At 41.6% G+C, this 11825-nt stretch overlaps 1 long non-coding RNA gene across 1 annotated transcript in view; it reads right to left on the bottom strand.

Annotated features, from left to right (window-relative positions):
- The window catches only part of LOC104856775, an 8920-nt gene extending 451 nt beyond the window's left edge, over nt 1–8469 (bottom strand). Inside the window, exons 1-2 of the long non-coding RNA XR_778711.1 lie at nt 8217–8469; nt 544–710 (exon numbers count right to left, since the gene is read on the bottom strand). This is a non-coding gene — a long non-coding RNA (uncharacterized LOC104856775). The remainder of the gene's footprint in view (nt 1–543; nt 711–8216) is intronic.
- Between the last annotated feature and the right edge of the window lie 3356 nt (nt 8470–11825).

The raw sequence follows: 11825 nt of genomic DNA, 5'->3' as shown, positions 1-11825 counted from the left end.
TTTTTTTTTTTTTTGTACTGGGGATTGAACTTGGGACCTTACACTTGCAAAGCAGGTGGTGGAACCACTGAGCTAAATCCCTGGCCCAATAAACCTTTGCTTATTGCACAACATTGATTTCTTTTAGATGATTACTTTGGCATATAGTCTATAAGTAATGGTAACTTAACAGCATTGGAAAATGTTAGGCAGTCGGGACCTTGGAGAGTAGTTGTCCTGTGTAGTCAGCCCACCAATGGGAATTTTTATCTTTGGTGGGGTGGGGAATGATAGAGCAAAGAAGTGGTCCTTTATGAAAGCTGACAGGAATGTAATTATGCTTCCTTGAATCTGAGATGTTCTTATGAAATCTTCATCTTTTACCTAATGGTGCTTACTTCTGCTCAGCTCTTTGTAAAGAATATTTTTGCCCCCTTTCTAACTACACGTCTGACTGCTCATTTTTCAAAGTGTTGATCAAGGGCCCTTTCTTCTTTTTAATAAATGTGGTGTATCCACTCCAAAGCATGCCTTCTATAATTAATAACAATGAAATCTGGTTACCTGTGGAGACTGCAGACACTGACAAAGACCCAGGCAAGGTGCAAGGTGGTACCTGCAGGCTCAGCGTGGTGCTCTCTGCCTGCTTCTCTGCTTGCTCAGCCCACACCTGCTTCCCAGATATGCTGCTTGCTTTGAGGGGTCTCTTTGCCCCAGGGCTCCTCTTGATGCTTTACACAAATAGAAGAAAATATTGAGTTGCAGTAAGTTGATGTCCTTCCTTTAGAAGAGACAGGCATTTTGTTTAGGTGTCCTATTTTAAACCTGAACTGACTTTCTGATGACGTAGTCTGTTGTGATTGTTGTTCTGATTGTTGGTGTAGTATGTTAACAAAAGCCTCTCCCCGAAGGTGCTGTGTCCAGAGGCAAATTCAGAAAGGTTCTTTTATCTTTCCAGGTATGAACCAATAAGTGTTCATCTTAGAACCCAGCTCATGACAGCTGTCCAGTAAACAGAACAGAACACCAGATGAATTTTATTATCTGTGCCTAGAGGAGGAATCCTGGAGCCTTCAGTACGATGTGTGGTGGGGAAACTTGTTTGGTAAATGACACCATGCATGTGAATGTGACACATTAAGGTAGCTTCCTTTGATGTCTCAAGCTCTGCTTCTTAAACGTGAATATGAACTGTGCATAAATATGAATTGTGCATTATCACCTGATATAATGGGACTCTGATAATTAATTCATGCTCGTGTGGACAGACTCTCTCGAAGGATACCCGAGAAACTGGTAACAGTAGTTAGCGGCAGCGAAGTAAATTGCTAAACTGCTGGTTGAGATGTGAAGCAGCCCACATTTCATTGTATAACCATGTTGTATTACTGGGATATTTTTCCATGTGACAGTAGTATATAAAAATAATTAAAATCTAGTCATATAAAAGGAAGATAGTAATGATAGTGTCTATGCCATAGTGCTATGGTTTAGATACGGCTTGACTGTGTCCCCCAAAAGTTCTATGCCCTGGAAGTTTGGTCCCCAGTGCAGTGGTGTTGGGAGGTGGGCCTAGTGGGAGGTGATCAGGCCATGAGGTCACTACCCTCTGAATGGATTAATGCTGGTCTCACCAAGCAGGTCAGGTCTAGTGGGAGCAAATCCTCACAAAATGGTGCAAGACCACTCCATGTGCTTGGCTCCTTCTAAATGTGGTCGGTTCCCTCTCAGATTGTCGCATTGTGACACAGGCTGATGGCCCTCACTAGGATGCCAGTGACATGCCAATGGACCCATCAGCCCCCAGAACCATGAGCCTCTCTTCTCTGTCAGTTATTCTGCATCAGGCACTCTGTAATAGACATACTAAACAGACTAAGAAATAGATATCAATATCCTTTCTTTCTTTCCCCTCTTCTTTGGCCCTTCTTTTTCTCCTTATGTGGATGACAATGCTACAAAATGTTTACCAGAAACCTTGAACTATAAGGAAAACTCAGGAAGGGTAGGCCACGGTTAGCACCTTCTCTTTAGAGAGTTCTGCAAAATAAGAACACAAATCTGGTCATTAGAATCTGCCTGTCTTCAGGCAGATTTATACCCTTGTGAAGATTAGCAGTGGAATTTAAGGATCTCTGGGAATAAACACCGTTTTCCCTACCAGTGCCTATGATATGGGGATGTATATACCCAGTATAGTGTAGAGCAAGGGATTGCTCTGCAGTTGGTTTGTTGGGGGTGAATCTGCTCCAGTGCCCATGGGTGGTGGTCTGGGCACCTACACCTGAACTTCCTCTCTTCCACCCTGTAATCTCCAGTACAGACAGTTTCATTCCCCATACAGATCTTCAGTGAGGGGGAACCAAGCCCTTGCAACTGGACTGATTCAGGGAGGCTGCAGATGGGAGAAGAAACAGAAGTTGCTCTTCTAGCTGTTTCCTGAAAGTGATTTTTTAGCAGTGACCATGCATCTATTGTTCCTGTACCCTTAGGACAGGAGCTTACTGCTCTTTGACGACAGCATTTGAGGCATGTGCTACAGTTTTTATGTCCTTAGCATTGGCTGTTTCATTTTTCTTTACAGATTACTATTGATCAAATTTTATTAAGATTCTCTAAAATGAAAAGTTGTATTGCAAATTAATCTGAAAATAGTATGGGCAGTGTTATTTGCTCTGGACACTTACCAACTTACAGGGCTGTCCTATAATTCAAATACAGAGAACTACTTCCTCCTCCTCCTCCTCCTCTTCTTCTTTCTTCATTAAATTCTCCTCCTTTGTATGAACTTCTAAGGACAGACTCAGGTACCAGTAAGAGGGTGCTGTGGTCTGAATGTTTGTGTTTCTCCCAAAACTCATGTGTTGAAACCTAATCCCCAAGGTAGGATATTAAGGGCTGAGGATCTAATCCTGCTGGAAGGTAGTTGTCTCATGAGGGCAGAGTCCTCATCGGTGAAATTAGTGTGCTTATAAAACACCCCGGAGAACCCATTTTTCTCTTAAGCTGTGTGACAATGCATAGAAAAACTGCTGCCTAGGCTGAGTGGGCTTGTGCAACATAAACAATCTGTTGGGGACTTGACCATCAACTTTCTGGCCTACAGACCCGTCAAAAATAAACTTCTGTTGTTTATAAGGTGCCAGTCTATGGTATCTTATCATGAGTGTAAATGAACTAAGACAAGGCCTTTCTGGCCTAGACTGTTCAGGATTCACCTGGGAAGTCTTTTGTGCCTTTCTGTCATGTTAACAGCTATTCTTTGAAGAATCTTGCCTCGTTTGCTTTCTTTGAAATAATGGATTTAGCTAATATTTATTGACCTCTCCCCAGAGACCCTGATATTCTAAGGCACATTGATTATGGATTCTGCCAAAACCCCCAAAGCCGAACATTGCTGCATCTCCCACCCCAATTCAGTCAGCCTTGGTCCTCGGGATGTAAAATGGTTAATTATTTTATGTCAACTTGACCGAAGTAAGAAACAGCTAATGGTTCAGTGAAGCATAGCTCTGGGTGTGTCTGTGGGATGGTTACAAAGATGCTTAGAACATAGTTCAGCAAACTGAGAGGGGAAGACTTATTTTGATTGTGGGTGGCACTGACTGATAGGTTTGTAACCTGGATGGAATAAAAGATGGAAAAAAGAAGGAAGTGTATCCAGTTTTTAGGAGCACCAGTCGGCTTGAGTGTGTCTTCTGCTGTTGTCAACTTTGCACAGAGGTCTCCATTTCGCAGACTTCTAGTGCAGATTAATACCAGTGACTCTTCAGGCAGCTTCCGGGCCTTTAACCTGGTACTGCTTCCTTGATTCCTCTTGCTCTGCCACTTCCCTCTTCTTGGACTGAGAAGCTACTGGATCCTCTGTATCTCCAGTGTGCAGAAGGCCACTATAGACTCTCTTGCTTCTGATTGTCTAAACCCACCTCATAAATCCCCTCGCATAATTACATAGGTGTTTTCTGTCTACTCTGTTCCTCTAGAGAATCCCAAGCAAGACAAGGTACATTGGGTACTCCTGGGAAAAAGCCCACCTCGGCAGCCCCTTCCTTTCAGTTTTGTAAAAAGGCTACAGGAGCACAGGCAGAGTAATATTTGACAAGGTATCTGGCCACATCATGGCTCACTCAAGTTGATACATAAAAGTAACCATTGCACTCCTAAATCCCAATGTTTGAAATGTACTGGTTATGCAGAAATTTATAAAAATCTTCACACTACAAAAATGCTGGTCAAACTTTATGCAGGTGTGTCTCTGAGACTTTTGATAAAATCGACCTCTGAATTAAAAGACTGAGAATTAAAAGATAACCTTTTCTAATGTTAGTGGGCCTTGCCCAATTAGTTGAAGGTCTGAGTAGAAGAAAAAGTCTGGGGCCAGGGATTTAACTCAGTGGTGCTGCCTACTGCCTCACAAGGCCAAGGATCCAAGTTCAATCTCTGGTACCAAAAATTGGAAAAAAAAAAAAAAAAAAAAAAAAAAACGAAGAAGAAAAATTCTGCCTTTCCTGAACCACTGTTGAGCTGGGACATTGAATTTTCCTTACCTTCAACTCTTCCTTAATCCTGAGCCATCCAGTGTGGACCTGCACTACTGCACTGGCTCTTCGGGCTCTCAATTTATTGGAGATAGATGAACTTCACCACTCACCACTGGTTCTGCTTGTTCTCTGGCTTTCTGACTATAGATCTTGGGATTTATCAGACCCCCTAACCGTAAGAGCTAACTCCTTATACTAGATCGCTTTCTCTCTCTGCACATATACTATGATTCTGTTTCTCTAAAGAACCACGACTAATACATGGCTCTTTGTGAGACCACGCCTTAAAGAACAAAATTCTTTGAAGTCGTTTCCAAGGAAATGTAAAGAATATTCATTTTAAAAAGATTGCAAGTGAGAAAAGTTATATTCTTTTTCCTAGAAAGAATTTAGTTTTGCAGAATCAAGAGCTGTAAAGTCCTTGAAGCAAAAATGGGTAATGTCTCCTTTATTCCATTTAGAAAAATTTACAAGCATGAAAAAGATTACACTACTGGTTCAAGGCTTACCCACTCACTCATACTGTTTATTTTAATTCTCAGAATAACTCTCCAGGGAAAGGATTAATAGTATAATTGTTTTATTTTTCAGATGAGGAAACTGAGGCCTTAGAGAAATTATGTAACTTCCCCAAATGAGGTCTACATTTAGTATCTGATGAGGTCAGGATTTCTCCTCAGGCAGGCTGATCCCAAACCCACAGGCTGGACTCCTTGGCCTGTTCCTATGTGTTCGTCTCACTGTGCAGGAGTAGACTGCCCTTAAGCCTTGGAACCACTTTTGGGTGACACGTTTTTCTTAGCTCCTTCCTAACTGTGTGACTTGGAGAGAGTTGTATAATTTCACCTGTTGCTTTTCCAGGCACCCACTGCCTCCTGACCACGTGAGCCTTCTTTTTTGCACTTGCCTTTTGCTTCTGTTTTAGGCCTTTTCAGTATCTTTTCATTCTGCTTGAAAAGCCTTTCTTTGTTGTGTTTTCGTGCTGTTCCCTTAATGTTTCACCCAAATATTATCTGGCCTTGACGATCCCAGCTGAGGTGGCTGTCCCTCTAACAGTTCATTCTAACAAATCACACTCCTTGATCCCCTTCACAGTGCTTCTCGGTACCTCCCATCATTTCATTTATTTATTTTAAATTTTTACCTATCAGTATATCTGCTCTTTGCAGTAAAGAACTATGTCTTTCATATTTACTCATTTCCTTTGCTACAGAACAGTGGCTGATCCGTAGTAGATATTCCGTAAACATGTACAAACACCCTGACTACAGTTTATTTTTGTGTATGATGTTGAGTTGATTTTATTAATTTCCAGCATCATCATTAGCAATTGAGAGATAAGCACACCCAGCTCAGAGCATGATGCTCAACAAGTGGCAGCCTCTCTGGTGGTCACTGGCTTCCTTTCTGTTCACTACCTACAGGTTTTATGGCTTATATCTAGATGTCTCCCCAGAGCCTCATGAACTCATAAAGGGGACTTGAGGGTTGATTGAATCGGGTGTGTGATAATGGATCATGTGTGTGTAACACTGGAATAGTCTGCTGTTTGGATTAGCATAGTTCTAGGAGTGGGTGGATGATGGACTCACTGAAGAGGGCAGACCCATGCTGGGTGTGGGTGGCACCAACCAATGGGGTTGCAGACTGAATGGAATACAAAGGGAAAGAAGGAGGAAGTCTGGCTCTTCTCACTGCCATGGCATGAGCAGGTCTGCTCTGCCATGCCCTCTGCCATGGCTCCTGACTTGGAGCCAGCTGACTTCTGCAAACTGTGAATTAAAGTAAACCTTTCTTCCTTCCACTTGTGGGTGTTGAGTGTATTGTTTCAGTAATGAGAAAGTAACAGAGACAGAAGGCATGAAAAAAATGTTTACAAAATGCAACCTTAATAGCAAAATGGCCCTTAAACACTGCTGCGCTTGTCTTCGGCCCTCAGGCAAATAAACTACATTTTTCTCCTTAAGGGTTATGCAACATCAGCGCAAAATCAACTTTGTCATTTAGACCCATCTGTCACTTCTCCCTCCACCCCTCCTGAGTCTCCCTCCCTGGGAGGACATAGGTGTTATCATCTTCACTGTAGTTCTGTCTGCCATGATGACTGATCTTTGGCTAACTAATCAGATTGGACAGCGCCACTACTGCTGTCCCACTCTGCCTTTGATGGAAGGTGTGGCTGCTGTGTAAATCAGTAAATCATTGCAGGGTGACACAGGCTGTGCCGCTTGGACACAATTTCAGGAGGTTGCTGTTTCTGCAAAGCTCTATGCTGCACCCTGCAGCTCTCTTTTCCAGGGGAGGTGGCAGCATTTTCATCTGCCCTGGCATGAAGGCCGGACTAGATTTGTGCTTTAATGCCTGGTTCCTTTGCATCCTCATAATTCAGAGCCCAGAAGAGAACATAGGTCAGGAAGCCAGGGCTTTGTGGGGTCTCGGTTTGGCCTTATTGTGACTAATTATACTAATAAAAGGATTGAAAAAAGGTTTTGAACATAAGTTGTTGGTTAAAACAGCGATGATTTGTAAGAGTCTCCCCCTATTCTCCCCAGTTTATGCCATAATGAGGAACCTGTGGGGTCAGGGTCATTCGTATGCTCACCGGTAGCACTGTAGATAGAACCCAGCAACCTCTTGTAATAATGATGCTGATGATAAGCATTAACAGCAATGGAACCTTCAGGTGCACTGTGCTATTAATCACTTTACATGCGGAGGTATTTAATCTTCTAGACTGATGAACTAAGGAAACAGATCAAAGACCTGTTTGGTGTGAAAGTGTGTAGACTGTAGGCACAGGATCCTGATTTTAAAATTCAGAAATGGCAGAAGATAGTATTTATCCAGGACCTACCCAAGGCTCAGCCTTTTCTAGAAAGTATTTCTTCCACTGACCTTTTAACTGAGGATGTCTGGCACCTAAATGTTCACAGGTGCAAAGTGCCAGTTACACACACTTGCTAAGTGGCAGAGGCAAGATTTAAATTAAGTTTGTTGGACTCCCAACTCCAGTTGTGGATAGACCTGGTCTGGTTTATAGCCATAGGCTATGAAGTCCACCATCAAGACTTTCTCTGCTGAGCCTCAGAGTTTTTATCTATTACTAATAAGTCAACAAACCAATTTCCACATGCCTAAGTAAAAGTAAAACAAGAAAACCTTCTGCAAGCCCCATGAAGCCAAAAAGATCAAACTACTCAGAGCTTTCATTTTGTCATTATCTCAGCTTCCTAACGTGTCATCTTCATAGTCCACTGAATTAGTAAAAGAAGCAAATCTTCATTGACACGGATGGAGCACACTGCTTATTATATAAACTGCTCTGCACAGACCCACTTGAGAGCTGTAGATACACAAATTCCTACTTTTCACCATTCTAACCCATAATTGTAGCCCAGCATCCACTCAACTCAAAGCCCTGTAACTCTTTTCAGGAGTAGGAGAAGAAAAGGTTTTTTTTTTTTTTTCTTCTCCTATTTGCTGGCTGATTTATTGTTGCATGACAATATCGGGTCTATTAAATTTTAATATTGGTGCTGTCTTTTCACCATAAGTCTTGTGCTGAGGAGCTCAGAAATTATTTCACCTTAAAGGGGACTTTTATTGCAGTGTATAGGCAGGTGTGTAATTCTGCCCTGTAAGAAATCTGTAGATTTTTTTCTTTTCAAGATGTGAGAACTTTAGATTTGCACTTACAGTGTCATTTGGGTGCAGGTCAGTGGGATGTGCTGTTTCCATTGGCATCAATAATGTTCTGTTTGTTTCTGCATCATTTTCTAATACATGCTGTTGATAGTGCCTTGCAGTTCACTATGCAGGGAATCCAGCTTTTTCCTGTAAATGTCAGGGAGATAGGATGGGAAAACAGCTTTGAATTTCAGCCGGTGGTTCCAGTGGGTCCCCAGTTGCATTGGAAGGAGATCACCCAGGTATGACAGGGTACTGCTACAAAGACTGTGCCTTGGAAACACTAAGACTCTTGGGGAACATGGGAGCCTTCTGATCCTTGTGATGCAATAATGCCCGTGGTACTGTATACTTTACCCAAGACAAAGTGTCTCTTCTCTTGTGGCAGCTTCACACCCACACATTCCCTTGATTTGTCCCTACTCCGACCTTGTGTCATCAAATACTTGTGAGAAAATCGTGTGGAAATTCTCGTGTAGCACGACTTTCTGGAGAATTCTGTAAAACATATGTGACAGAAATTACTGTGGATCCAAAATCCATTTTATTTTTCTTCCTTACTTAAAAAAAGCTGACTTTGTCTGGAGTGGCAATATTCTTACCCAAGAGTCAGATTTTCCTGGTATCTTTATAACACGATGATAACATTATAACATTATTTCATTTTAACAGTAGCCATCCTGGCTAAAGCAATGGAAGCAGAAGTTATCGGACAGATCTTCTGAAAACAGAAATAGGCAGTAGCCAATGTGAGCCCCTTTAACTTTACTTCATGCTGGACTATGAACAGATGGCTGGTACTCGGCAGCCATAATAAACAAGGAGGCAACCTTTAGGTACTGTAGAAAGGATGGCAGAAGAGAGTGGTAAAAGATACCTTGGTGCCTGACGAGTTAGTGAAGACACTCTAGAATTTATGCATCATTTGCTTTTGGACTCTTTTTTGGGGGGATGAATTTATTGGTACATTTAATGTATACAATATAACAACATTTCATTGTTGGAAATTTGTACCTTAACACATTCAATCTTGGTTCTTATTTTTTCCCCATTCGCCTGCCCTCCCTTCAATCCCTCCCTTCCTCCCTAGCTACAAAGACTTTGTATCCATTATTTTTTAAATTGAGTTTATTGGTACATTTTAGGTATACAGTACAGTTACATTCATTATTGGGATTCCATTATTTTTCATTTTCTCATATTGATTTCGTTCCCTTCTTTCTTTTCCCTACCCCTATTTCCCTTTCCTCTTTGTCCCTTTTTCTTCCTATTTCATACTATCTATTGTACCTTTCAGTTATTATTTATTAAATGAGAGAATGCACTGCATATGAGTAGTCACGTCTTACTAGGAGCATTTGGGAGAAGCAGCTGCCATGTTGTAATTATGCTTAAGTAGTTTTATGAAGAGGTCCATGTGGTGAGCAAGTGAGCTTGCTTGCCAACAGCTAGCACTGACTTGCTTTCTTAGAAGTGGATTCTAGTAGCCCAGTCTCCTAGACTTGACTAGTGCTCATCTTGAAGCTTGTTTATGGTCTCATGAAAGACCACAAGGAAGATAAGTGGCTCTTGAATTCCTTTAGAACCTGCATGAAAGAGTAAATGTTTGTAATTATTTTAATCTGCTAAAGTAATATATAGAAATACAGGCTTTAATATTTATATATTTATTATATGTATTAAACTGATGAATCAAGTGAATAATGTAAAACTGTGATATTCCAAAGCCTGTAAATGAAAATACCAAGGCATCTAAGGTTTCCCCCTTGAGAAAATATCATAGTTAAATATGGCTGTAGACTTAATTGCTTTTTTAGCCCTTCTTACGACTTTAGCAGATAATAACCCTCATGAATTTCATGCTCCACTAATCAGGCATTTTCTTAACCACCATATGGGAAGTTAAAGTTAGAATAAGAAAGATACACTCATCTCCTTACTTCCCTCCTATTGTGGCTCTCTTCCCACCTCTGGAAGACCGGGTGGCTCATTGGATGTGGGATCATAGAGAACTGAAGATTCCAACTGAAGATGCTTTCCTTTCCTACTTAATGGCACGTGGTGTTTCACAGGGAAAACCAGTCTTTGGAAAAGAGCATGTCTTCTAATTTCAAGTTCAATTTAATTCGAGGGAATGAAACTGCCTTTTCAATTTAAAGCAGGGTCTGCATGGTTAGTCACCTGAGTTCCTGCAAAATGCCAAACAGTCATCACTGCTCTAGGCTCCCAGACATTTTCCTAGTCTTCATAAACACTTATTTAAGTTTCCGGAAACCTGAGTTAGCTTTAAAGTGGCCAGCATTTTTCTCATAGATCAGGATCTCGCTTTCAGTTCGTTGGCTTCTGAGGCTTCTGTAATCTTCCATCTATCACTCTCCTTGTTGACCCCTGTGTGTTGTAAAAGTTTGCCTGCACAGCTGCAGAAGATGACATGTATATATATATATATATGTCTAGTTTCCTTTTACACTGGGAGTTAAGTTTCAAGACCTGAGGATTATTGGTCATTTGATTCTGATTAACTACCTATTGTGTGCTCCATCTACATCTTGTCAAGCATGAGGCTGCAGAAAAGAACTATGCAGGCTCCACAGCAGCAGTAAAGCTGTGCCAAATGCAGGAGAAGGGGGCTGCAGCGCCCTTCTATAACAGCCCCATGGCATCAGGGCTGAAGACTCATATTCACTGGACAGTCTATTGTCATTCGTTTCTGACCTGTTTAGTACCCCACGAATCCAGTTCTAACAGTTGGCTGCTAAATACCAGAGCCTTCCATAAAGGAATGGCAAATTGTCCATTGAATTTACTTAAATTCCTCTGATTAATAAATGGCTACTCAAAGCTACTATTATCACTTCTATAGTGCCTTTGAATGTGTATTTCATCTTCCCCTTCTATTCGCATTTCTAAGTATGTGCTTGCAGGCTAGAGGTTGAGGTTCCTGACCTAATTCCTCTTTGGTTTGATTTACCCCTCTCTTCCTCCCTTCCTCCCTTTTCTCTTCCCCCTCCTAATCCTCCCTTTCGTCTTTCTCTCTCTGTCTCTCTCTCCATCTCCCTCTTCCCCTCCCCCTCCAGTGAATTGGGTGATATAAAGACAGAGAATGAGTCACCACTGTTTCATCTCTGTTATTCCCATTTCAAAGTTAGTGATGTACATAAATAAGGACATGGAGTGCTGGGGATGTAGCTCAGTGGTGCCACTGCCTACCTCACAAGTGCGAGGTCCTGAGTTTGATCCCCGGTACCACCAAAACAAACAAATGAACACTAAAAATAAATAAAGACACCGAATAATAGTGTCAGTCAGGTGAACACAGTTGGGTGATATTTGAGAGTTGGGATTGATGGACGAACCAGTGCTCTCTCTGCTGGAGAGAGGGAGTAGTGCAGCTGCACTTTATCTGAATTTGAAGACTTCCCCAAAGTTGGGCATTCTGTCACTTCTGATTGGAAAGGATTTTTGTGTGGTTGAGGTGGGATGAGTGCAGGATGAAGAAAAGACCTGGTAAGAGCTGTCCTGCTTTCCTAAACAGACAGGAGAAAAGGAATTATGCATGAGGCACTCTGTTACCATTAAAGGGCAACTGCTTATTTTGTTCATTTTGCAAATAGGAAG

Source organism: Fukomys damarensis, unplaced genomic scaffold (genome assembly GCF_012274545.1).
Source record: "Fukomys damarensis isolate Sample0158 unplaced genomic scaffold, DMR_v1.0_HiC HiC_scaffold_21, whole genome shotgun sequence".
Taxonomy (NCBI): Eukaryota; Metazoa; Chordata; class Mammalia; order Rodentia; family Bathyergidae; genus Fukomys; species Fukomys damarensis.
The sequence above is the reverse complement of the archived record's forward strand: the minus strand, read 5'-3'. Positions and strand labels throughout refer to the sequence as shown.